The sequence below is a fragment of the Dasypus novemcinctus genome, chromosome 29, assembly GCF_030445035.2.
Source record: "Dasypus novemcinctus isolate mDasNov1 chromosome 29, mDasNov1.1.hap2, whole genome shotgun sequence".
NCBI classification, from domain to species: domain Eukaryota; kingdom Metazoa; phylum Chordata; class Mammalia; order Cingulata; family Dasypodidae; genus Dasypus; species Dasypus novemcinctus.
Genome location: NC_080701.1, coordinates 35,792,590 through 35,818,170, shown reverse-complemented (window position 1 = coordinate 35,818,170; position 25,581 = coordinate 35,792,590). Strand labels below are relative to the sequence as shown.

The 25,581-nt window shown below is 41.6% G+C and overlaps 1 long non-coding RNA gene and 1 other non-coding gene across 2 annotated transcripts in view; one reads left to right on the top strand and one right to left on the bottom strand.

The window, feature by feature from the left end:
* Positions 1 to 297: 297 nt before the first annotated feature.
* The window catches only part of LOC111762436 (uncharacterized), a 106,191-nt gene continuing 80,907 nt past the window's right edge, over positions 298 to 25,581 (bottom strand). The window contains exons 4-6 of the long non-coding RNA XR_011647765.1: positions 6,653 to 7,524; positions 4,538 to 6,228; positions 298 to 3,157 (exon numbers count right to left, since the gene is read on the bottom strand). This is a non-coding gene — a long non-coding RNA (uncharacterized lncRNA). The remainder of the gene's footprint in view (positions 3,158 to 4,537; positions 6,229 to 6,652; positions 7,525 to 25,581) is intronic.
* Positions 18,076 to 18,137, top strand: LOC111762439 (U7 small nuclear RNA). The gene has a single exon (XR_002795551.1). It is a non-coding gene; the product is annotated as a U7 small nuclear RNA (small nuclear RNA).

The window sequence follows — 25,581 nt, the reverse complement described above, 5'->3', positions numbered from 1 at the left end:
CCTGTTTTGCTTGTGTTCCCTGCTGCTTCCCATACCACCTTGTACATTTTTCATTCTCTTCATATGTACATTGGCTACATGTGAGACCAGCTCTCAAGTTTTCCAGGAATTTTCTCTGAGCTACCTGATCCCTTTCCAAGGAAAATAAGGTAGATTTGATCCACTGTGCAGCAGGGGAAACTTGGGAAGTGTTGGGAGATTTGGATCCGAAGGGTATCAGGAATGAAAGAAAAAGGAGAGTGAAAGAAGAAGAGAGAGAGAGAAAGAGCAAGAGAGCTAGGATCAGGGGTCTTCGAGTAGAGAGATTCATCAGACTTTATTCTTTACAAGGGGCTCTCTATATACCCCAGTCTACATGACAAGCAGCAACAAGCAGTTAACTATTAGCATTACTAAGGAATTCAAAAAATCTTATCTCAAGGTACAAAGTCTAAGTGTTCTTACTACAAAAGGTTTGTGCTCATCTTTTCTTTCAGCCTTTAACAGCTTCAACCCCTTTTCTGGGAACTCTTTAATTACCGCATTCCTTACATTGCAAGCATAGCCATGGAAACAGCACGTATCTCCTTGTGAGACCATTGTGCCTTGGTTTCCAACAGGGAAGCCTTGAGAAACAGAAAGACATGCCCAGGATCACAAAACAGGCAGGAGCAGGATGGTTGTGTACCAAGTTCAATCTCAGACGGTTCTTGATGCCCCCAGACCTCAGCAAGGCAGGAAGGAGGACTGTATTGGTGAAATTCTGTACACATGGGAAATTCAATGGGTCAGGGGGGTAAAGAGTCAGCAACCCAGAGGGGACATTAGGAAGTTGTTATCCAGGGAGAGAGCACAGAGAAGGGGAAGCAGGAAGTTACCTCACTTCCCTGGAGACAGAACCCAAGAGAACTTGGAACCCCAGGAACCAAATGCCCACATTCTAGACACTAACCTAACAGCTCACTCAGGGCTAGATGCTCAAGAGATGTTCTCGTTGCTGCCTGCCTGAGGTCTTGGCTGCAGGAAACCCCACAGTGAGAGCCTGATCCAACACTGATCCAACACTGATCCAACACTGCAGGCATTGGCTCAACCCTCAACCTTGAAGAATCTGGCCATTTGCCAGGAGGAAATCAAAGGTAACCCACGGAACCAGGGCAGGGGATGCAGGCCAGGCTGACAATGTTCTCCTTATGAGCAGCCTCAGCACCTCCCACTCCCAGGATGGGTGTATAGAAGATACCAGGCTGGGCAGAAAGAGGTGATTGGGGGTTAACACCTGCTGGGCACATTATGTTCTTGTCTAGTTCATGGCTGGCAGGGACAGGAGGAGAAGCCTGAGGTTGGTGCCCCTCTGCCCAGACATTGATCCAGATCTGCAGAGTTGTCATCTCTCCTGGGAGGAGGGCTATACAGATAGGGTCTTTGCTTCATCTGGAAGTAGAACTTCATGTGTGGCTGGTCCTCTTGCTGATAACCAGTCAGGGTCCTGATGCCTTGTGGCCCTGCTGATGACCCTATCATTGCAGAGCTCCAACCGCGAGACCAGCTCAGAGCAGGATGACAGTGTCATCAACACCTGAGCAGGGTGCTGGTGTACACGGCCACCAGCAGAAGCTGGAAGAGACAAGAAGTGAAATGGGAGCTGAGGGGTTCTCCACACCCAACTCAAGACAGGGGACTTCAGGACCTAGACCCTACCCTGGCAGAATCTGCAGGGCTCCCTGCCAGGAATTCTCCCTGTTGGAACTCAGGACCACACCATTAGGAATCTGGGAATGCTCACCATCCCAAACTCAGCCCCATTTGTGACCAGGTGCAGTGTTTGTTGGATATCAGAAAAGACCCTTTATGATGATTCAACTTCACATTAAACCATGACAGTCTTTGTTTTGGATCCTGCCTTGGTTGTTTAATCTACTTGTTCCTAGATTCTCTCCATCCCCATATTTCCTGCCTGCATTCAGGTAGACTGGCTCTCCATGCTTAAGCATCCTCTCATTTCCATGGTTTTTACCTAAAAAAAGGGTCAGAAGATTACAGTAAAATACATATTTCTGTGTAACTTGCCATCCAACAGAGCCCAATACTGTGACTCCTCCAGGTCAGGTGGTAGGGCTGCATCATGTTCCAAAGGGAGGCTAGGAACCTCAGAAGTTCAGCCTTAATGCCCTTGGACCTAGATGGGACTCCTTCCTTTTGTCATTTCAACTGGGCTTCAAGGAATGTCATGTGACTTTTAATAGTCTAATAGTTCCAGATCACCCAGAATGGGCTACTAGAATTGGGCTGGCTTGTTCAAACATTATACACATTTAGAGTTTGAATGGCTGGGGCCAAATTCCTTGAAACAATTCAGGCATCCGAAAACAGACAGTGATGGTTGGTGGTTCCCTGCAGTCAGCTGACATTGGGTGTGAATAGTCTCAAAACTTGTCCATCTGGTGACAGCAAGGCAGAATCATATTTACAATTGCCCCATTGGAAGGTGATCTACACTTGAATATTTTCAAGACCATTAGGAATTTCTCTTCCCTGTCGCATCAGCTCATTTCCTTGGGCAAGTCAGAGTCTTCCTCCCATCCTGGAATCTCCAGGAATTTAGCCCTTACAGAATCTAGTATTGCTTTAGTCTCACATCCTCAAAACTTTCATTTGAAAAAGAGGAATGAGCTATTTGAGGTCATTGAAGCCAACTACTTGAACCCAGGATTGGTCTCCCTTTGCCCTGTCATTAAGTGGTACCCATGATCCACCTCCTGCCACAGTCACTTGAGGTCAATGATTTCTGGTTTGAAATCCAGGCATAACCATCTTTTTGGACATTATGCAGCTGCTGACTGCATGTCCTTTTTTGTCCCAATATTCCACCTGCCAGTGTGAAAATGACATGGCTGAGGAGATGAAAAGTCCTGGCTTGGTGCAGACAAATTTCAGGTCCAGGAAGAAGATGGTGCAGCACCTGCTGCCTGCTCACTTGGGCCGGTAGTACCTGGACTCATCCAACATCCTGGGAACATGAAAGTGATCTTCCCCACCAAGCAAACACTGATAAAAATGATCCCCAGATGAGCACAATGTCCCTTCCATGGCCTTGAGTCTGCCAGACATTGCCTTTGGACATTGGAGGTCAATTCATTTCTCTGATCCTCAGGTGGTTCCTTGGATGAGTAGGGGGCTGCAGGAAAACAGATAATAGTTATTGAGAGGACTGAAAGCGAGGAGATATAGGAAGTGTTGACCAAGTTAATCCATGCATTATGGGCTGTTATAGGGCCTGGGATGGACAAAATGATTTTCCACTCACCTAGGGAGTAGGCTCTGACTCAGTCCTCAACTACAACAGGCCATAGCACAAACCTATTTCCCTTTTTTAAAGACTGACACTTCTGTCCCGGAGTTCTTCAACCAAGGGCTAGCCAAAATGCTTTGAGGGGGCTGGAGAAGTACAAGCTGCCAAATATGACATCTGGGAATGTGATGATTGGGCTCAATCAATAAATGACTATGTGTGTAAATTGCACAATTTAGTAGTTGAAGGAATGAAGGAGTAAAAATCCCTGCCACTTGGGGTTCATTCCACAGGGCGTCAAATACACTAGACCTACAAGCATAGGGAGAACATGAATGTTAGGTGTGAAACCTTAATGTCTTTCTCTAGGAATGAGAAAGTCCTCCAGGTCACTCAAGTACAAGGAAGACTCATGGACCTAAGGAAAATGTGTGTAGAATATGAATAAACTACAAGTCAGAAAGTTTAGGTGGGGGTAGTCCCTGGGAAGCTCAAGACAGATCCCTGTGTCCCAAAAATTTCATGATTTACATCTTGGTTTGATTTGTCACAAACTGCCCCATCCTCTGAACAGAATCCATAGTCCTGGGAGATGTGTTGAGCAAAATGCTAAAGAGTTTGCATGGATGTTCTTTTGTGGGTTCTCAGCTATAGGAAAAGTGGGGTTAGGCTGTGCTCCTTCCACTAAGAGGAAAATAAGACCTGGATGAATTATACCCATAGGCACTCAAAAAATATGGCAGCTCTTGGTGACTGGGCCATAGGCTGAGATATAATTAGACCATGGGAATGTGGGGTAGAGGGACCCACTGACTAGGTATTAAGTGCCCCTCTTTTTGAAGCACAGTGCAAAGAGGGAAGTAGTCACTGCCTCCCCTCCTCTGCCCTCTGGAACCCAGATTCCTTGGTACAGAGAGCAGGGAAGACAGATGTGTGAAGGGTGTCTGACAAAGGTAAGATTTGTTCAAATATTGGACATGAGCCTACTAAGTTGGACAATAGCCAGCAGTCTGCAGCAAGGGAATAAACAGCCTTAGCCATGTATAACAGTATTTTGGGAGTAGGTGCAGAGTCTGGGAATGGGCAGGGTTATGCAGAGGAGCCCTCTGAAACACACACATGGATACTTTTGAGAGGGAAAATGGGATTAAAGGAAATCCTGTCTGATCTGTAGTCTACACTCCGTTCACAGTGACATCGGCTATCTATTCCAAACAAGGGTGGAGCATGCCAGTGGGGAATTTCTCAGGTCCAGGGCATTCTTACCTGCAAGGACTGGTTGGACTCCATAGATATGAATATGAATGGCTTGATATTTCAAGGGATGTCCCATCATGCCCGTTATCTATTTCAGTTTCTGCAATCAATAGAGTCCACACTAGAAGGTGAGGATATCTGCAAGTTGGTGCCTGTTGGCCTCAGCAGACAGTATGGGCAGAGAACCCAGGCAAGATCTGCCTGGGCTGGGGTTCTCCAAGAATAAGAGGAAACTCAGAACAGAAATAAGGTGGACCATTGCTGACAGAAGTTTCCTGGTTTAGTTGTGGTGGCTTTGGGTTTTTTCCATCTGAAAGGATTGTGGCTATTTTCTGCCTTCTAAAAGAAACCTGGAAAGGATGTCAGGGTGGGGAACCCTTCACTTCAAGTTGCAGTGTCAACTCTATGGCCAGCTCCATGGGTGGTGGTGTCTCCTTCTCCAGACACACCAAAGGGCAAAGAAGCACCTATAGAGCTGCTTTTTCACCATCTTTGTGGTAACTGCCTATTTCATGGCTATTTCTAGGGTCCACCCTACATCCGGCCACAGCTCTAAGAGCATTTGACAGCGATCCTTCTGGGATTGAGGAGATCATCTGTGAGCAGGTTGTCCTCACTGCCACCTGCCAGAGGAGCTAGAAGAGAAGCACGTGTCCTTCCACCTGGGTAAGGAGTTCCCTTTCTCCTGTGTGCTTCCAATCCATCATTAAATCTCGAGACCTACTCAATTGTTCCTGGACCAGCTCCTCACCATGTGAGAACCATGCCCCTTCTACATCCATGACTCACTCCACATTTGTTGTTCATTTGGTCTGTCGATTCTCTTGTTGCATCCCTCCTTGTTCCTCAGGAGGTGCGAGTGAGTGGACACACACCACAGGTTCATATTCAGAACCTAAACACATTAGCTATGATACTTTGACCCAGGTCTGATGGGCTGATAGAGTCTCAGGGGCTTATCAGATTGTTTTCCTCCCCCTGGTGGGGATCATGTTTCACAGCCTTGAACACCCTCTTGGAAGGGCCAGGCCTCTTTCCCATTTACAAAGAATGAAGCAGAATCCATCCTGGAGGTCCCATCTGAATTCCTATGAGAGCAGGGTTCTCTGGGATTTTAGAGGGTCACCCCAGACCTACTGTGACATGGGCAAAGGTCATCGTGGAGCTCAATTGACAAATATATTCTGGCTACCTATATGTGTAGGGACATTGAAAAATATAGCTTCATTGGAGGAATGAAGCAGAAAAATTCCCTGCCTCTTGAGCTTGCATTCCACTAGGGAGTCAGACACCTACACTTGATCTCTTGAGCATGGGGTGTAAACAGCAAGTTGGTGTGATGCAGTCATGGCTCTCTCTAGGTATGGGCAAGTCCTCCTGGTCTCTCAAGGAGATGCAAAAACTGTGCACCAATTAAAAATGTGAGTGGTCCACAGGTCAGAACAAAGGGCTCCAAACTCCACAGTTGCGTCAGAAATGTGCAGCGGGTGTAGTGGTTGAGGAGTGAAGGTCCTATTCATGTGTCACAGAGATCTGATATTTCCCTTCTTGGTTTGATTTGTCACCACCTGAACCATCCTACAAATGGGATCCATGGTCCCAGGGAAGTAGATGTGTTGAGCAAACTGCTAATCACTCTGCCTGGATGTTCTGTTGAGGGAGCTGAGCTGTAGGCAAGGTGGGACAAGGCAGTGTCCATGCTAAGAAAGAAACAGTAGGAAAAGAATGAGACACTCAGAGGCCTGCTTGAATAAGGCAGGCCTTCCTACATCAGCTTCAGGCTGAGGTACAGTTAGGACATGGAAAATGGGGCAGGAGTTCCCCATTCACCAGGCATTTAAGAGTGCCTAGTTTTTGATGCAGAACATTGAGTACAGCAGTCACTGCTCTACTTTTTCTGTGTTGGGGGCAGGGAAAACTGATAGATATGAGTCAAGGGTCTCTGATGTAGGCAAGATTCATTCAAATATTGGACATAAGCCTTATATGATTGACAAGAGTCATGAGTCGCCAGCTGTGGGGCAGTCAGCCACTGCCCAGGGTGACAGTGTTTGTGGAGTGGGTGCAGGAGATGTGGATGGGCAGAACCATACACAGCAGCCCTCCAGAAACACACATGGTTACCTTCAGAAGGGAATGTGGGTGGCCAGGGAAGGCCTCTCTGATCTGTGGTCTCCACTCCTCTCATAGTGCCTTCGACAATTTACTGCAAAACTTCATGGACCATCCCCATGGGAGCTTTCCCAGCACCAGGACCCTTTGATCCTCCAGGGCCCAATGACCTTCCTGCACATGAAAATGACATTTAAATGGCCATTCTGTCCTGCTTGTGCCAAACCTGAGGCTCAGGATTCCAGGAAGTCCAAGCCAGAAAGTCAGGATGTATGGGAGTGGAAGCCTGTGAGCCTGAGCAGATAGCACGGGTGGTTACCCCAGGCAGGATTTCCAGGGCTGGGTTGCTCAGTAGTAAGAGAAACTTCAGGTGAGGCATCAGTTGAACCACTACCTATGAAAGTTTCCTGGTTTTGATGTGGTAGGTTTAGGTTTTTGTCATCTGATAGGATTGAGGCTATTTTCTGCCTTCTAAAAGACACCTGGAAAGGATATCAGGGTGGGGAACCCTTTTCCTCTTCAAGTTGCTGTGTCAACTCTATGGCCAGCTCCATGGGAGGTGGTGTCTCCTTCTCCAAACACACCAAAGGGCAAAGCAGCACCTATAGAGCTGGAGCTCCCTAGGGCATTTGTACCATCTTTGTGGTAACTGCCTATTTCTAGGGTCCACCCTACATATGGCCACAGCTCTAAGAGCATTTAACAGGAATCCTTCTGGGGTTGAGGAGTTCTTCTCTGAGCAGGTTGTCCTCACTGCCACCTGGCCAGAGGAGCCAGAAGAGAAGCTCATGTCCTTCCACCTGGGCAAGGAGTTCCCTTTCTCCTGTGTGCTTCCAATGCATCATCAAACCTTGAGGCCAACAGGATAATTTTCTGAGGTCCACCTACAAGAGTAATCAGAAAGTTCTTAGAGAAGAATAAAAAAAACACCATGCAATAAATTTATGGGAGGGAGTAAGAGGCACTGCTCATTGGGAAACATATAGCTATACATTCCTACATTAGGAAACAATAATATCAAAGCAATAATCTAACTTCATATCTTGAAGAAAGAAAAATAAGCCAAACTTAACATTGGTAGGAGAAAGGAAATAATAAAGATTAGAGTGGAGATAAGTGAGATAAAGAAAAGAAAAACAAGTGAGAGGATCAATGAAACCAAAATTTGGTTCTTTGCAAAGATTAATAAAATTGACAAACCTTTATCCAGACAAAGAGAAATGAGTGAGAGAAGATGCAAATAACTATTTAAGGAATGAAAATGGGAACATTACCACTGAGCTAACAGAAATCAAAAGAGTTATAAGAGAATACTATGGGACGCGGACTTGGCCCAGTGGTTAGGGCATTCATCTACCACATGGGAGGTCTGTGGTTCAAACCCCGGGCCACCTTGACCTGTGTGGAGCTGGCTCACACGCAGTGCTGATGCACGCAAGGAGTGCCCTGCCATGCAGGGGTGCCCCCTGCGTACGGGAGTCCCACACGCAAGGAGTACACCCCATAGAGAGCCACCCAGTGCAAAAGTGCAGCCTTCCCGGGAATGGCACCGCACACACGGAGAGTTGATGCAGCAAGGTGATGCAACAAAAAGAAACACAGATTCCCATGCCACTGACAACAACAGAACTGGGCAAAAAGAAGAACATGCAGCAAATGGACACAGAGAGCAGACAATTGGGGTGGCGGTGGGGGGGGATTTAAAAAAAAAGAGAATACTATGAACATTCATATGCCAACTAATTAGATAACCTAGAGGACATGACAAATTCTAAGAAACATAAAAATAACCTGCACTGACTCAAGAAGAAATAAAAGTTCTTAACAGACATATAAAAGCAAAAAGATTGAATAATCAAGAACCTCCCAACAAGGAAAGGCCCAAGACCAGATGGCTTTAGAGAGAACTGTATCAAACATTCAAACAAGAATCAACATGAATCCTTCACAAATTCTTCCAAAAAAATGAAGAGGTCGGGCTTCTTCCCAACTCATTCTACAAAGCTGGTATTATTGTGATACCCAAATCAGAGAGCAACATCAAAAGAAAACAACAGAACAACTTCCCATATGAATACAGAAGCAAAAATATCAACAAAACACTGGAAAAGTAAATCAAACTATGTATACTATAAGGATTATAACTCATGACCAAGGGTGACTTATCCCAGGAATGCAGCAGTGGTTTCACATAAGAAAAAATGCCACAGAAGGCTTCTGTTTATGAAATCTACCATGATATCATAATAAAACCACTCAAAAAATAGCGATAAAAGGTTACATCTACAACATGATAAATATAAAAAACTCACAGCTAACATCATAGTCAATGTGAGAAAGCATGAAAGCTTGCAATGGAAGACTGAAACCTGAGGTCAGGAACAAGATAAGGATGCACTCTTTTACCACTTCTATTCAAAATTAGACTGAAAGTTCTAGCTAGGGTAATTAGGCAAAAAAAGAGAAAGACATTGAAATCAGAAGTGAAAAAGTAAAACTAACACTATTCTCTGATGGTATATTCTTCCATATCGAAAGTCCCCAAGTAGTCACAAGAACACTACCACAGAAAAGTTTAAAATTTAGTAAAGTTGCAGGGTACAAGATAAACCCTTAAAAAATCACTTTTCTTTTTCCATACCAGGAAAGAACTATCTGAAATGAGCATTAAAAACCAATTCTATTAGTTGCAACATCTACTCTCCAGTTCATTTGCCTCACCCTGGTAAACTGACAGGGAGGAGAGGATAGACAACTACCATACAAAGGAACTGAGAGAGTCCACAACTGCAAGCATCAGAGTGCCATCCATCGGCCATATGAAATTGAAGCCACCTCACAATTAGAGGTGGAATAGGTATCACCATCCCAGAACCTGGGCAATAAAATATGGACCAGAGAGGACTTCCTGGTATTCTGCTACAGACTTATTAGTACTCTATCAATGGAAGAAATTATATCATTAATGTGGAGAAGTGCTGAAGGCAGGGAGATGGAAAAAGAGGTATAATATGGGGACATTTTTGGGACATGGAATTGTCCTGAATGGCACTGCAATGACAAATACAGGCCATTATATATCCTGCCATAACCTACAGAATTCATTGTAAATTACAATCTAAACTATAATCCATACTTACTGGCAATGCTCCAAAAGTGCTCATCAATTGCAATGAATGTACCACACTAATGAAAGAAGTTGTTAATGTGGGGAAGGGTGTGAGGTGTGGGGAGTGGAGCATTTGGGAATTCCTTATATTTTTTCTGTAGCATTTTGTGAAACCTAAATTTGAAAAAAATAAAAAACATATTTTTAAAAAATTCCATTCACTATAGCATCTGAAAAAATAAAATACCTGAGAATAAATTTAAAGAATGAACTCTATATACAATGAGAACTGCAAAACACTACAGAAAGAAATTAAAGAAAACCTAAATAAATGGCAAGATATTGTGTTTCACAGTTAATATTGTTATATCATTACTACCTAAAATGATCTTCGGATTAAATGCAACACCTATCAAAATCTCTGCAGCATTTTTTTGTAGGAATGGAAAAAGTCTATCCTCAAATTCATATGGAATACCAAGAGGCCCCAACTAGCCAAAAACAATCTCTCAGAAGTCTCTAACTATATAAGAACAAGAAACCAGAATATCATCCCAAATTATATACCATAACATATAAAGAACTAGAAAAATCTCATCTATTCTCCAGGGTAAAAACCAATCAGCAGATAGTCTCAAAAGAACCACAAAAGGGACGGTGGACTTGGCCCAGTGGTTAGGGCGTCCATCTACCACATGGGAGGTCCGCGGTTCAAACCCTGGGCCTCCTCGACCCATGTGGAGTTGGCCCATGTGCAGTGCTGATGTGCGCAAGGAGTGCCGTGCCACGCAGGGGTGTCCCCCGCATAGGGGAGCCCCATGCACAAGGAGTGCGCCCCATAAGGAGAGCTGTCCAGCGCCAAAGAAAGTGCAGCCTGCCTAAGAATGGTGCCGCCCACACGGAGAAATGACACAACAAGATGATGCAGCAAAAAGACACAGAGAACAGACAACCTGGGTGGGGGGGGGAGGGGAGAGAAATAAATAAATAAATCATTAAAAGTCCTTGGAAGGAATGGAAGGAGACTGCCCCTCTTCAGAAAAGACTATTAAGTAGAGTACTTCATGTCATGGAGACTGGTGCTCATCCTCCACTGGAGGCACAAGCTGCCTCAGAAGCTGTTCTATGGTTGGAATTGAATGCTCCACTATACAAAAATGGGGGAGGAAGAGACGGTTGGGCATTAACTTCAGCTGTTGATGAGTAAATTAGACAGGGTAATGTATAATCCTAAGAACAGCTGAAGTCGGAACATGTCCAGGTCAGAAAGAAGCCAGGAGCTGCCATCTTAACTTCATCCCTGGCAGGGGGTGAAGTGGGGTAAACTGAAATCAGAGTTGGTAGGGACCTGCTTCTTTCCATCCAGTCCAGAGGGCAGCTCTAGCATAAGCCCTAGCCCCAGCTCCAGCAGGGAGAAAACCAGGGGGACCTGCACCAGCTTCTCCAGGAAATTATAGGCCATGCCACTGAGGCTGGTAATCATCTTACTTTGGCAGCACAAGCTGCCCCAGGAGCTATTCTGTAGCTGGGATTGGAAGCTCCATTTCCCAAAAATGGGGATAAAGAGACAGTTGACCACCAATTTCAGCTACTGATTAGTAAATTCGGCTGGCTAAAGTATAACCCTAAGAACAACTAAAGTTTGAAACTGTCCAAGTCAAAAATGTCCAAGTCAACATTTTGAGTCTGCCTCCAGCTTGGGGGTAGCCAGCATGACCAAAAATCACAGTGAAGGTAGGAACTAGTTTCTTTCACCCAGATTGGCCTGCAGCCCTAGGCTAGGTTTCAGTCCCACCTCTGTGAGGGTGGAAACTGGTGGGACTGGCCCAGCCTATCCAAGTAACTGTGGGTACCTTTGACTGGCACAGACTGAATAATCGGAAATCTACTGGGGCAACTGCAGTCACCCTGGGCCCATAACGCATAGATTGCTACATACACACCTGCAGCTCCATGCCCACCCCAAGCAGGGGAGAAAGGGACACGAAGCTTCATAAGGTTTTCTGGGAAACTACAGCATAGGCCTGCATGAACTGGATTATTCTATGCACGTGTGACTCTGTCCTACCCCTGGCAAAGGAGAAAGTTGGGAGAAGCTTCACTGGTCCTTGGGGCAATGAGGGAAGCTTGAACTACCACAGCTTACATAACCAACTACCTTGGCTCCTACCACACAAGCAGCAAGGGAGAAAGGGCAGGAAGCCCTAATTTAAAGAGAAAAACTGCACCCAGAATAAATACTCTAGTAAGCAAAAATTACAATCCACACCAAGAAACAGGAAGCTATGGCCCAGTTAAAGGAACAAGATAAGCCTCCAGATGACATAAAGAAATTGAGACAACTAATCACAGATGATCTCCTAAATGAATTTAAATGGATTAAGGATCTTAAGAGGACACTGGATGACCACAAGAATTTAAAGCATACACAGAAAAATAGTAGACCTTATGGAAATGAGTGGTGCAGTAAATGAAATTAAAAATACTTCAGAATCATATAACAGCATATTTGAAGAGGAAGAAGAAAGGATTGGTGAGCTTGAAGAAATGGCCTCTGAAAGTGAAGAACAGATGAAGAAAGGGAAAAATCAAGCAAGGTCTCAAGAAAATAAATGACAGCAAGAGACATGCAAACATCTGTGTCATGGGTGTCCCAGAAGGAGGAGAGAAGGGAAAAGAGACAGAAGAAGTATTTGAAGATATAATGGTAGAAAATTTCCTAACCCTATTGAAGGACATGGATATCTATGTCCAAGAACTAAAATGTACTCCCATCCAAAAAAATCCGAATGGACCACCTCTGAGACACATACTAATCAGAATGTCAAATGCCAAATCAAAGAAAGAATTCTGAGAACAGCAAAAGAAAAGTAATGCATACCTTATAAGGGATAACCCAGTAAGATTAAATGCTGATTTCTCACCAGAAACCATGGAAGGAAGAAGACAGTGGTATGATGTATTTAAGATACTAAAAGATGATATCCTTCAGCTAAGAATCTTATATCTGGGAAGACTGTCTTTCAAAACTTAGGGCTAGTTGAGAATATTCACAGATAAACAGAAACTGAGAGAATTTCTAACCAAGAGACTGGATTTTCAGGAAATACTAAAGGTTGTGCTAGAGCCTGAAAAGTAAAAGCAGGAGAGAGAAGCCTGGAAGAGAGTCTAGAAATGAAGATTTTTTTCAATACTAGTAACTAAAAGTGTAAAAGAGTGGTGAAAATAAAATATGACAGATAACAAACAAATATTCAGGGAATAAACTTAACCAATGATGTAAAGCACTTGTATTCAGAAAACTACAACTCAGTGTTTAAAGGAAACAAAAAAGGCCTCAATAACTGGAAGAACACTCCATGCTCACAGATACTGGAAGATGAAATAAAATTAAGATGTCAATGTTACTCAAATTGATATACAGACTTGATGTAATCTTGATAAAATTCTACCAGTATTTTTTAAATAAATTGAAAACATGATGGTCAAATTTATTTAGAACGTTAAGGGGTCCTAAAGAGCCAGATGGATTTTAAAAAGGAAAAGTGAAGTTGGAGGACTCTCATTTCCGGACTTTAAATCATATTACCTAGCTATGGTGGTAAAAACAACATGGTACTGCCTGAAAGAGAGACACATAGGCCAATGGAACCAAATTGATACTTCAGAAATATATCCTCACATGTATGGTCAAATGATTTTTGCCAAACCTGTCAAACCCACTCAGTTCTGGCAGAACAGCCCACTCAACAGATGGTGTGGCGAGAACTGAATATCAATAGCCAAAAGAAGGAAAGAGGACCCCTATCTCATACCTGATCCAAAAATTTACTAAATATGGTTAAAAAAACATAAATATAAATGCAAAAACTATAAAGCTTCTAGAAGAAAATGAAGGAAAATATCTTCAAGACCTGGTGGTAGGTGGTGGATTCTTAATGAAGACAAAAGGAGGACTGTGATGGCCTACTGATATTTAATCTAAGTAGAAGTTTTAATTAGCTTTCTTGTAAAACTGTGGAAATGTACAGATTGGATGGTAACACATAGTGAGTAACAGCCAGTTCATAAATGGGGATGAAAATGGTAGTCTAGGGTTGTAAATGCCAATCGACAGAAAGCTAGAAAATAATAGGAACTGAATAGCACTGAAAACCTAGAGGTGGATGAGAATTGTGTTTGATGGTACAGATGCAAGACTGTCCTTTCTTGGCTAGAGCAAAGGTACATCCCTATTTAATCATATACAACATAGTGGGACTGAGGACAAACACAGGAAAAGCACAACTGGAGTGGCAGATGGACTGTGGTTAGCAGTAATAATGTAATATTCTTGCATTTATGCCAAAGATGTACTGTGTAGGTAATGGGGCAGTATGGAAAATATGTGCCAGATGTACACTATAGACATGGTAACAATTGGATGATATTTTCATATAATCTGCAACCAATATTCCACCACAGTGAGGTGTGTTGATGGAGGGGTTTTGTATGGGAATTCTGCACAAGTGCATAATTGTTTTGTAAATTTACAACTTCTGTCATAAAAATATGTTTTAAAAATAATAATAGGGTGGGTTTGGGGGAAAATCTACCAAATGTAAGAAAAGGACTATAATAAATAGTAAGATTTTGATTACGATTTTGAAAATATTCTTTCATAATCTATAACAAATATCTCATAACAATGCAAGGTATTGATGGAGGGTCGATATATGGGATCCCAGTATGATGTTACACATGTTTGCTTACTATACACTTACTGTTTACGTATGTTCATATATAAATGACATAAAAATAACAATAGGGTGGGTTGGGGGAAAAATACTTTCATTAGTAGAAATATTTTGAGGAGGCCCTTTAATCATTACTTGAAATGTTTAATAAGAATTCAAGATATTGGTGGTAGGGTGAAGTGTAAGAGTCCTGTATGATGTTATATATGTTTCTTCTGTAAGTTCATAACTATTACTATACACTTATTGTTTATGTACATTTATATATGAGTGATATACTTCAATAAAATTTTTAAAAATAAAAAAAACCCAAAACAATTCCATTAATTACAACACCTACTCTCCAGATCACTGGTCATATAGGATTGAAGCCTCCTCTCAATTAGAAGTTGAATGGTCATTATTATCATCCTAGAACCTTCAGGATTGGGGAATAAAATATGGAATAGAGGGGACTTACTGGTATTCTACTATAGACATATTGGTATTCAAGCAATGGAAGAAATTATTCATGTGGAAATAGTGGTCACTAGAGGAGCAGAAGGCAGGGAGAGAGAAAAGGAGGTGTAATATGGGGTCTTTTGGGGGGCATGGAATTGTCCTGAATGACACTGCAATAACAGATACAGGATATTATATATCCTGCCATAACCTACAGAATTGAGTGGAAGAGAGTCTAAACTAAATACTAACTATAAACCATGCATAGTGGCAATGCTTCAAATGTATTCATCAACTGCAGTGAATTTACCACACTAATGAAAGAAGCTGTTAAATGTGAGGAAGGGTGGGAGGAATGGGGAGTAGGGCATTTGGATACCCCTTATATTTTTGTGTAAAATTTTGTATAGCCTATGTATCTCCTAAAAGAACAAAAAATATATTAAAAACAATTCCATTACTATATCCTGTAAAAGGAAAAAACACCTGAGAATAAATTTAACCAAAGAGATGAATAACCTGTTCATTGAAAACTACAAAACACTACTGAAAGAAATTAAAGAAGACCTAATTAAATGGCAAGATATGACACCCATCTTTCAGATTTAATATCGTTACAATATCTGTTTTACCTAAAGTGATCCACAGATTAAATGCAATACTTCTCAAAATCTCTACAGCATTTTTTGGTAGAAATTGAAAAAGTTGATCCTCAAATTCGTACGGAATGGCAAGAGGCCCCAACTAGCAAAATCAACCTTTTGGAAGTCTACAACTATGTAACAAGCACATGCCACCAGAACATCATCCAATATAATAAAACATGACATATAAAGAACTAGAAAAACCTGATCTCTTCTCCAGGGCAATAAACAATCAGCAGATACAGTTCCAAATGAACCAGAGAAGGAATGATCAGACAAAGCAGTTATGAAGTCTCTGCACAATGAGAAAGGTAGATACTCTCGGAATGAAAGAAAAGATAGTTTGCAACAAAGAAACAAACAACAAAAAGATGTAAAAGGAAACTTTAGATCTAGATATAAAACATCTAAAATTCAAGGATAACCAGCAAGATGGTGGCAGAGTAAGGAGCTCCCAGAGTCAGCTCATGCTACAGAAAAGTTGGTAATCACACAAAGCTATCTAAAGCACCTGTTTGAGGGATCCAGGAGAACAGAAGAGGATCCTGCAACATCCCTGAAAGAAGAGGAGGAGACTGCCCATCTGCAGAGAAGATTCCTAAGTAGAGCTCTCCACGCCATGGAGGGCAGTGCCATCCTCCACAGTCAGCACAAGACACCTCAGGAGCTATTCCTCAGCTGGAATCAGAAGCTCCACTTCCCAAAAATGGGGGAGGAAGAGAAGACTGGGCACTAGCTTCAGATAATGGTTAGTAAATTAGGCGGTCTACAGTATAATCTTTAGAATGGCTAAAATTTGAACCTGTCTAAGTCAGAGAGAGGCCGGTAGCCACTATTTTAACTCTGCCCCTGGCACAAGGGGAAATTCACAGTGCTGATAGGGACAGACTTCTTTCCATCCATATCAGATTGAAGCTCTAGGCTAAGCCTCAGCCCCACCTCCAGCAGGGAGGAAGCTGGGGTGGCCTGCACCAGCCTCTCTGGGAAAATACATGCCTCAGAGGCCTGTAATCATCCATCTCTGGCTGCCTCTGGAACTATTCTGGATTTGGAAGCTCTATTTCCCAAAAAGCAGAGAAGGAAAGATGGTTGGCCACTGATCTCACCTAATGACTGTAAGTCTGGCTGGGTAAAATATAACCCTAAGAACAGGTAAAGTTTGAACATATCCAAGCTAGAAAGAGGCCAGTGGCCACCATTTTGACTCTGTCCCTAGCATGAGGGGAATCTGGGCTGGCTGAAAATGATACTGATTGTAGGGACTGGTTTCTTTCACCCAGATCAGCCTGCAGCCTTAGCCTAGGCATCAGCCCCACCTTTAGCAGGGAGGAAGCTGGTGGGCCCTGCACCAGCCTCTCAGGGTAAGTGCAGGTACATTCAGCTGACAGGCTGAAGAACGGGAAGTCTACTGGGGCAATTATGGTCATTTTGTACATGCACACCATAGCTTGTTGCTCACACCTGCAGTTCCATCCCTGCCTAGGCAGGGGGGAAAGGGACTTTAAGCTATGTCAGTCTCTTTGGGTGACCACAGTCTAGGCCTGCCCAATGTGGATCATTCCACACAGCTGTGGCACTATCCTAACATGTAAAGGAGAAAGCCAGGAGAAGATTTATCAGTCCCTGGCAAAGCAAGGCAGCTTGAGTCTCTACAGTGTTCAATACCAACTATATCCTTGGCTCCTACTACACAACTGCAAGGGAGAAAAGGCAAGAAAGCCCTAAACTAAAGAGAGAAACATGCCCAGAATAAATACACATAGTAAGCCAAATGCCAAGACACCAACAAAAACTGCAATCCATCCCAAGAAACAGGAAGATATGGCACAGGTAAGGAACAAGGTAAGCCTCCAGATGACATAAAGGAGTTGAGACAACTAATCATAGGTGTTCCAACAAATCTCCTTAAGAAATGCAATGAGATAGCTGAAGAGATTAAGTATATTAAGATGACACTGGACAAGCACAAAGAAGAACGTGAAAGCATATATAGAAAAATAGGAGATCTTATGGGAATGAAAGGTGCAATAAATGAAATAAAAAATACACTGGAGTTACCTAACAGCAGATTTGAGGAGGATAAAGAAAGGATTGGTGGGCTTGAAGAAATAGCCTCTGAAAAGCAAATGTAAAAAAGAACAGATGGAAAAAAGAGTGGAAAAATTGAACAAGGTGTCAGAGAACTAAATGACAAAAGAGACGTGCAAACATACGTGTAAAGGGTGCCCTAGAAGAAGAGAAGGGAAAAAGGGCAGAAGGAATATTTGAAGAAATAATGATAGAAAATTTTGAAACCCAATTGAAGGACATGGATATCCATGCCCTTGAAGCACAACGTAGCCCCATATGAATAAATCCAAACAGACTAACTCCAAGACATATTAATCAAAATGTTAAATGCCAAAGACAGAATTCTGAGAGCAGCAAGAGAAAAGCAATGCATAACATATGAGACACCCAATAAGATTAAGTGCAGAGTTTTCATGAAGGCAAGAAGACAGTGGGGAGTGTTACAGCTCTTTGAGAATTTAACTAGTAGGTCTTCTGGCTCTTGCTGGAAGACCCTCACATTTCCCATATTTTTTTAATACTAGTTTTTTCTTCCCCTCCCCCCCCTGCTGTTATTGCTGTCTGTGTGATAATCTCTTTTTTTTTTTTTTTTTTTATCTTTGTGATAATCTGTCTCTATTTCTTTTTCTTGTCTTCTCTTCTTATCTTTCCTGTCTAGGATTCAATAGGATTTCATCCTGAGGAACTGTGATGTGAAGAGAGATTCCCTGTCAATTGTGCCACCTCAGTTCCTGGTCTCTGCAGTGCTTCACCTTGACTATCTCCTTGTCTTTTATTGATTCATGATCTTGGGGCATGACTCACTTGCACAGACACTGCCTCAACATGTGGGCATTTGGTCACTGTGTGGGCACTGGCTCGCTGGGCAGGCACTCAGCACACAACATGGACGCTTGGCTTGCCAAGTGGGCACCCACATGTGTACATGGCACAGCATGCAGGCAATGGGCTCACCACATGGGCACTGGTTTGCCATGAAGGCACACTTTCTCTTCTTCTTGTTTACCAGCAGACCCCAGGGACTGAACCTGGGTTTTCCCATATGGTAGGCAGAGGCCTTATCACCTAAGCCACATCTGCATCCCACATTCCCCATACGAATAGAGTTAAGTTCCCATTAATAAACTGGGTGCCCTTAAAAACAACAACAACATTGGTATGACATATTTATGAAGCTGCAAGGGAAAATTTTTGAGCCAAGAATCTTATATCCAGCAAGAATGTCTTTTAAAATTGAGGGGGAGTTTAGAACTCACAGATAAACATAAATTGAGAGAGTTTATAACCAGGAGACCAGCTTTGCAAGAAATATTAATGGGTATGTTAGAGCCTGAAAAGACAAAACAGGAGAGAGAGGCTTGTAAGAGAGTGTAGAAATGAAGAGTGTATCAGAAAAGGTAACCAAACGTGTCAAAGAGTGGTGAAAATAAAATATGACAGATCAAACACCAATATTTAGGAATCAAACTGACAAACATTGTAAAGCACTTACTTGTATTCTGAAAGCTACAAATCATTGTTGAAAGAAATTTAAAAAGACCTAAATTGGAAGAACATGCCAGGCTCACGTGTTGGAAGACTAAATATGATTAAGATGTCATTTCTACTCAAATTGATATACAGATTGAGTGCAATTCTGATAAAAATTGCACCACCATTATAAAATTAGTAGAAAACATGATTATCAAATTTATTAGGAAGGGTAAGGGGTCATGAATACCAGAAACACCTTAAAAAAGGAAAGTGAAGTTGGAGGACTCTCACTTATGGACTTTAAATCATTTTACCAAGGTATACTGGTGAAAATAGCATGCTATGGGCATAAAGACAGACACATATACCAATGGAACTGAACTGATGGTTTCACAAACAGTCCACATCTAGGGTCAAGAGATTTTTCTCAAGCCTGTCAAATCCACCCAGCTCAGGCAGAACAGTCCATTCAACAAATGGTGCTGGGAGAACTGGATATCCTTAGCCAGAAGAAAGAAAAAGGACCCCTATTGCAAACCTTATACAAAAATTAACTAAAAATGGAACAAAAACCTAAAGATAAAAGCAAGAACCATAAAGCTTCTAGAAGAAAATGTAGGAAAGTATCTTCAAGACCTGGTTGTACCTAGGTAGTGGATTCTTAAAGGAGATAAGAGCAGAACTGACGTGTACTACTTATGTTAAAGAAGTTTTAATTAACCTTACTGCAAAAGTGTGGAAACATACATAGATAATGGTAACATTATAGTTATTAACAGCTGGTGTATAAATGGGAATGTGGCTTAAAAGTGTAGTCTAGGGATGTAAATTCTAATTGACTGAAAGCTAGAGAATAAACTAGTAACTGAATAACACAGTAAACCCAGAGGTGGATGACAATAGTGGTTGATGGTACAGATGTGAGAGTGTCCTTTGTGATCTAGAGTAGATATACATCACTATTGCGGGGCGGGGGGAATGTGGAGAAGCATGGGAAAAATACAATTGGAATGATCTATGGACGCTGGTTTACAAAATTAGTGTAATATTCATGCATCTTTGCCAAAGAGGTACTGTGTTGATAATGTGAGAGTATGGGAAAAATGTGCTAAATGTAAGCTATGAACCTGGAATAATCCAATGACATTCTTTCATAATTTTTAACAAATGTGCCACCAGACAGTGGTGTGTTGACAGAAGGGTGTTGTATGGGAATTCTGCATGTGTGCATGATTGTTTTGTAAGATTACAACTTCTGTCATTTAAATATATTTAAAAAATAATAATAGGGTACGGTGGAGAAAAATACACCAAATGTAAGATAAGGACTGTGTCAGGAATAAGATTTTTATGACATTCTGTCACAATTTGTTACAAATGTCTCATAACAATGGATATTGTTGGTAGTGGTTGATGTATGGGACCCTTGTATGATGTTAGGCATGTTTGCTTCATTAAGTTCACAACTTTTAATATGCATTGTTTATGGATGTTCACATATAAATCATATAAAAATAATAGGGTGGATTTGGGGAAAAATACTCCAAGTGTAAGATACTTTGGTTACTAGTAATATTTTGAGGATGCTCTTCAATCATTAGTTAAAAATGTTTGACAACAATGTAAGGCATTCGTGGAGGGTGAGGTATGAGAATCCTGTATGTTATCTGTTTGTTTTGTAAGTTCACAACAATTACCATACACTTTTTGTTTATATAATTTTATGTAAGAGTGATATATTTCAATAAATGAAGAAAAATGAAAAGAAAAAAAAAAACAAAACAAAAAACACACCCCCAATTCAGAAGTCCCCTGGGTGGAATAAGAGAATGGAAGTAATAGAGGAAAGAATCAGGGACATGGAATGTAGACCAGTAACATGATCTAATGAAGAACACAGAGTGGGGGAAAAGGCTAAACTAAAGTTAACAGGAGGAGGCGGGGCAAGATGGCATCAGAGTGAGTGCACCTCATAAACTCTCCTGTGAAGAAGTGGCTGAGTAGGGTCAGAGTCCTGCTGGATTGGGCGGTTTCAGGGGCTTGCAGGGCAGGAGGTGTCTGGACATCATTTGGTGAGACAGTGACAGAAGAGATTCTTGCAAGAGGTAGAATTTTGGGTATCTGACACAGAGGTCAGAAGTTGTGGGTGGGACCCTTCCCCCTAGGGCTGGCGGCCTAGCTACAGTGATCCTTTTGTTGTGCTGAGGTGTTCCCAAATCCCGAGTGGGCTGTTTCAGGGGCTTGGAGGGCAGGAGGTGTCCAGATGTCGATTTGGTGAGACAGTGACAGAAGAGATTCTTGTGAGTGATGGAATTTTGGGTTTCTGACATGGAGGTCAGAAGTTATGGGTGGGACACCTCTGCCTAGGGCTGGCGGCATGGCCATGGCAATCCCTGAAAAGTTTGTTGTGCTGCAGTGTTCCCAAACCCCATGTTTACCGGATGTGTGGTTCCAAGGTCTGTATCCCCTAAACTCTGGTAGCCTATGCTCCAGAAACTAACACACCTTGAGTCTGCAATATCACAGACTTCCCATTCCTGAATCTACTGCATTCTGAAATCCATCTGAGGACCATGATTACCCTAGCCCTCCCCATTATTTTTTTTTTCTTTGAGCTTGGAGGAGCGTACCAGCTGACTTGGGGAGAGTCTGGGAAGAAAGGAGAGGTAAATATGCTGAGAAAGCCCAATTTACCTAAACGTTCTAGGATAGGAAACTAGGTCTGGGAGAAGGTGGAGTCAGAAAATCAATTAGACCTCCCCTAGCACACCTAAGAGGAAGGGACTGTAGGACATGCCATCCAAGCTTCCAATAGCATATTTGGGGTTTTTGGTGAGGTGTAGGTGCTCTCATCTGGAAATAAAGAGTCATAGTCTTCTGTATAAGTTGGTTCAACAAGGACCTACTTGAATCTCTTACTGAACCTCTCAGGCAGCTTTCCTGCTGCCCTGGGAGAGAGAGAAGTGATGAAGGGAGAAAGGGGGAAGGTCAGATCCCTAGGCATTTTATTTAACTGCAAAGAGGATTCTTAGCTTGAAATTTTGGTTCTTTTTTCTTTGTCACAGATGCTACAGTTGCATTGTCTCCTGGTCTTTTCTCCCATTTTATGCCCCAAGGTCCTTTTTCATTTATTTAGCTTTTTTTCTCTTTTTCTTGCTTGTTTGCCCCATTTTCATTGTCCCCCCTTTTTCTCTTCTCTTTTTTTCCTTTCTTTTCTCTCTTTTTCTTCTTTTTTATTTTCTTTATATAATAGGTGCTGCAGGGAGCACTTCACATTTGCTGTGTTTCCTCATCCTCCATTTCCTCTTTTCTGTGGGTATTGATTTTGGCCACCAACACTATCCCCTTTTCCCCACATCTTTCTATCCTCCATCATCTACTGTTTCTCTTACATTCAACCTCCCTTTCTTGACCCCCAAATTGTCTGACGTTTTATTTCTAATACCTTTGTTCTGTTTTCTGTCTTTTATTCACTCTTGATATTATTGTCTTTCTTTTCTCTTTCCTCTCTCTCATGAAAACAATGACCTTTTAATTTACTATATTCCACCCAATATTCAGTTGAGGGAAATTTATAGCCATAAATTCATACACCAAAACAGAAGAAAGAGCTAAAATTGAAGAAATAACTGTACACCTGGAGGAATTGGTGAAAACAAACAAACAACAACAAAGTAACCCAACAGGAAGAAGAAAGAAATAACAAAAATAAGAGCAGAACTAAATGAAATAGAAAATAAGAAAGCACTTGAGAAGATAAACAAAACCAAGAGCTGGTTGTTTCAGAAGATCAAAAAAATTGACAAGCCCTTAGCTAGACTAACGAAGGAAAAAAGAGAGAAGATGCAAATACTCAAAATAAGAAATGAGAAAGGAGATATCACCACTGACCCCACAAAAATAAAGACTATCATAAGAGGATACTTTGAAAAACTATATTCCAACAAAAATGACAATTCAGAGGAAATAGACAAATTCCTAGAAACATATAAGCAGCCTATACTAATGAAAGAAGAAATTGATGATCTCAACAAACCAATCACAAGTAAAGAGATAGAATCAGTCTTTAAAAACCTCCCAACTAAGAAGAGCCCACGGCCAGACAGCTTCACAGGTGAATTCTGCAAGAACAAACACCAATCTTGCTGAAACTCTTCGAAAAATCAAAACAGAAGGAACATTACTTAAATCATTCTATGATGCCAACATTACCCTAGTACCAAAGCCAAACAAAGACACCACAGAAAAGGAAAATTATAGACCAATTTCTCTAATGAACCTAGATGCAAAAATCCAGAACAAAATACTTCCTAACTGTATTCAACAACACATTAAACAAATTACACACCATGACCAAGTAGGATTCATTCTGGGTATGCAAGGATGGTTCAACATAAGAAAATCATCAATGTAATACACCATATAAACAGAGTGAAGGGAAAAAAATCACGATTATATCTATAGATGCAGAAAAAACATTTGACAAAATACAGCACCCTTTCTTGATAAAAAACACAGCAAAAGATCAGAATACAAGGAAATTTTCTGAATATGATAAAGAGTATATATTAAAAACCCACAGCCAACATCGTTAACAATGGTGAAATCCTAAATCTTTCCCTCTAAGATCAGGAACAAGACAAGGATGCCCACTACCACTTCTTCTATTTAACATTACCTTAGAAGTACTTGCTTGAGCACTGAGGCAAGAACCAGATATAAAAGGCATCCAGATTGGAAAGGAAGAAGTCAAAATTTCATTATTTGCAGATGACATGATCCTATACATAGAAAACCCTAAGAAGTCTACAACAAAGCTTCTAGAACTCATAAATGAGTTTAGTAAAGTTGCAGGTTATAAGATCAATGTGCAAAAATCAGTAGCATTTCTGTACACCAATAATGAGCAAGCTCAGGAGGAAATGAAGAAACAAATACCATCTACAAGAGTAAATAAAAAATCAAATACCTAGGAATAAATTTAACTAAAGATGTAATAAACTTGTACACAGAGAACTACACAACACTGTTGAAGGAAATCAAAGAAGACCTAAATAAATGGAAGAATATTCCATGTTCATGGATAGGGAGACTAAATACTATTAAAATGTCTGTCCTACCAAAACTCATCTACATATTCAATGCAATCCCCAAAAAAATCAACACAGCATTCTTTAAGGCACTAGAAAAACTAGCTATGAAATTTATTTGGAAAGGAAAGAGGCCCTGAATAGCCAAAGATATATCGAAAAAGAAAAATTAAAATGGAGGAATAACCCTACCTGACTTCAAAACATACTACAAAGCTACAACAGTGAAAACAGCATGGTATTGGCACAAGGATAGACACACTGACCAATGGAACCGAATTGAGAGTTCTGATATATATCCTCATATATACAGTCACATAATATTCAATAAGGCCACCAAACCCTCTCAACTGGGAGACAATGGCCTCTTCAACAAATGTTGCCTAGGTGGCAGACTTGGCCCAGTGGTTAGGGCATCTGTCTACCACATGGGAGGTCCGCAGTTCAAACCCCGGGCCTCCTTGACCCATGTGGAGCTGGCCCATGCTGGCCCATGCACAGTGCTGATGGGCGCAAGGAGTGCCATGCTACACAGGGGTGTCCATCGCATAGGGGAGCCCCATGCACAAGGAATGCGCCCTGTAAGGAGAGTCGCCCAGTGCGAGAGAAAGCGCAGCCTGTCTAGGAATGGCACCACCCACATGGAGAGCTGACACAAGATGATGACGCAATAATAAGAAACACAGATTCCCATGCCACTGACAACAGAAGTGGACAAAGAAGCAGCAGCAAATAGAACAGACAACCGGGGTGGGGGGGGGAGGGGGGAAGGGAGAGAAATAGATAAATAAACAAACAAAGAATGGTGTCTGGAGAACTGGATATCCATTTGTAAAAGAATGAAAGAGGATTACCAACTCACACCATATACAAAAATCAACTCAAGATGGATCAAAGACTTAAAAATAAAAGCTAAGACCATAAAGACTTTGGAAAGCAATGTTAGGAACCATCTACAGGACCTTGTAATAGGAAATGGCTTCATGAACTTACACACCCAAAGCACGAGCAACAAAAGAACAAATAGATAATTGGGACTTTCTCAAAATTAAAGCCTTCTGCACCTCAAAGGAGTTTATCAAGAAAGTGAAAAGAGAACCTACACAATGGGAGAAAATATTTGGTAACCATATATCTGATAGGAGATATAACCTGCATATATAAAGAACTCCTATATCTTGAAAATAAAAAGACAAACATCCCATTTAAAAAATGGGAAAAAGATTTAAAGATACTTCTCCAAGGAAGAAATACAAATGGCTAAAAAGCACATGAAAAAATGCTCCAAATCTCTAGCTATTAGGGAAATGCAAATCAAAACTACAACAAGATACCATCTTACTCCCATAAGATTAGCAGCTATGAAAAAAACAGCAGA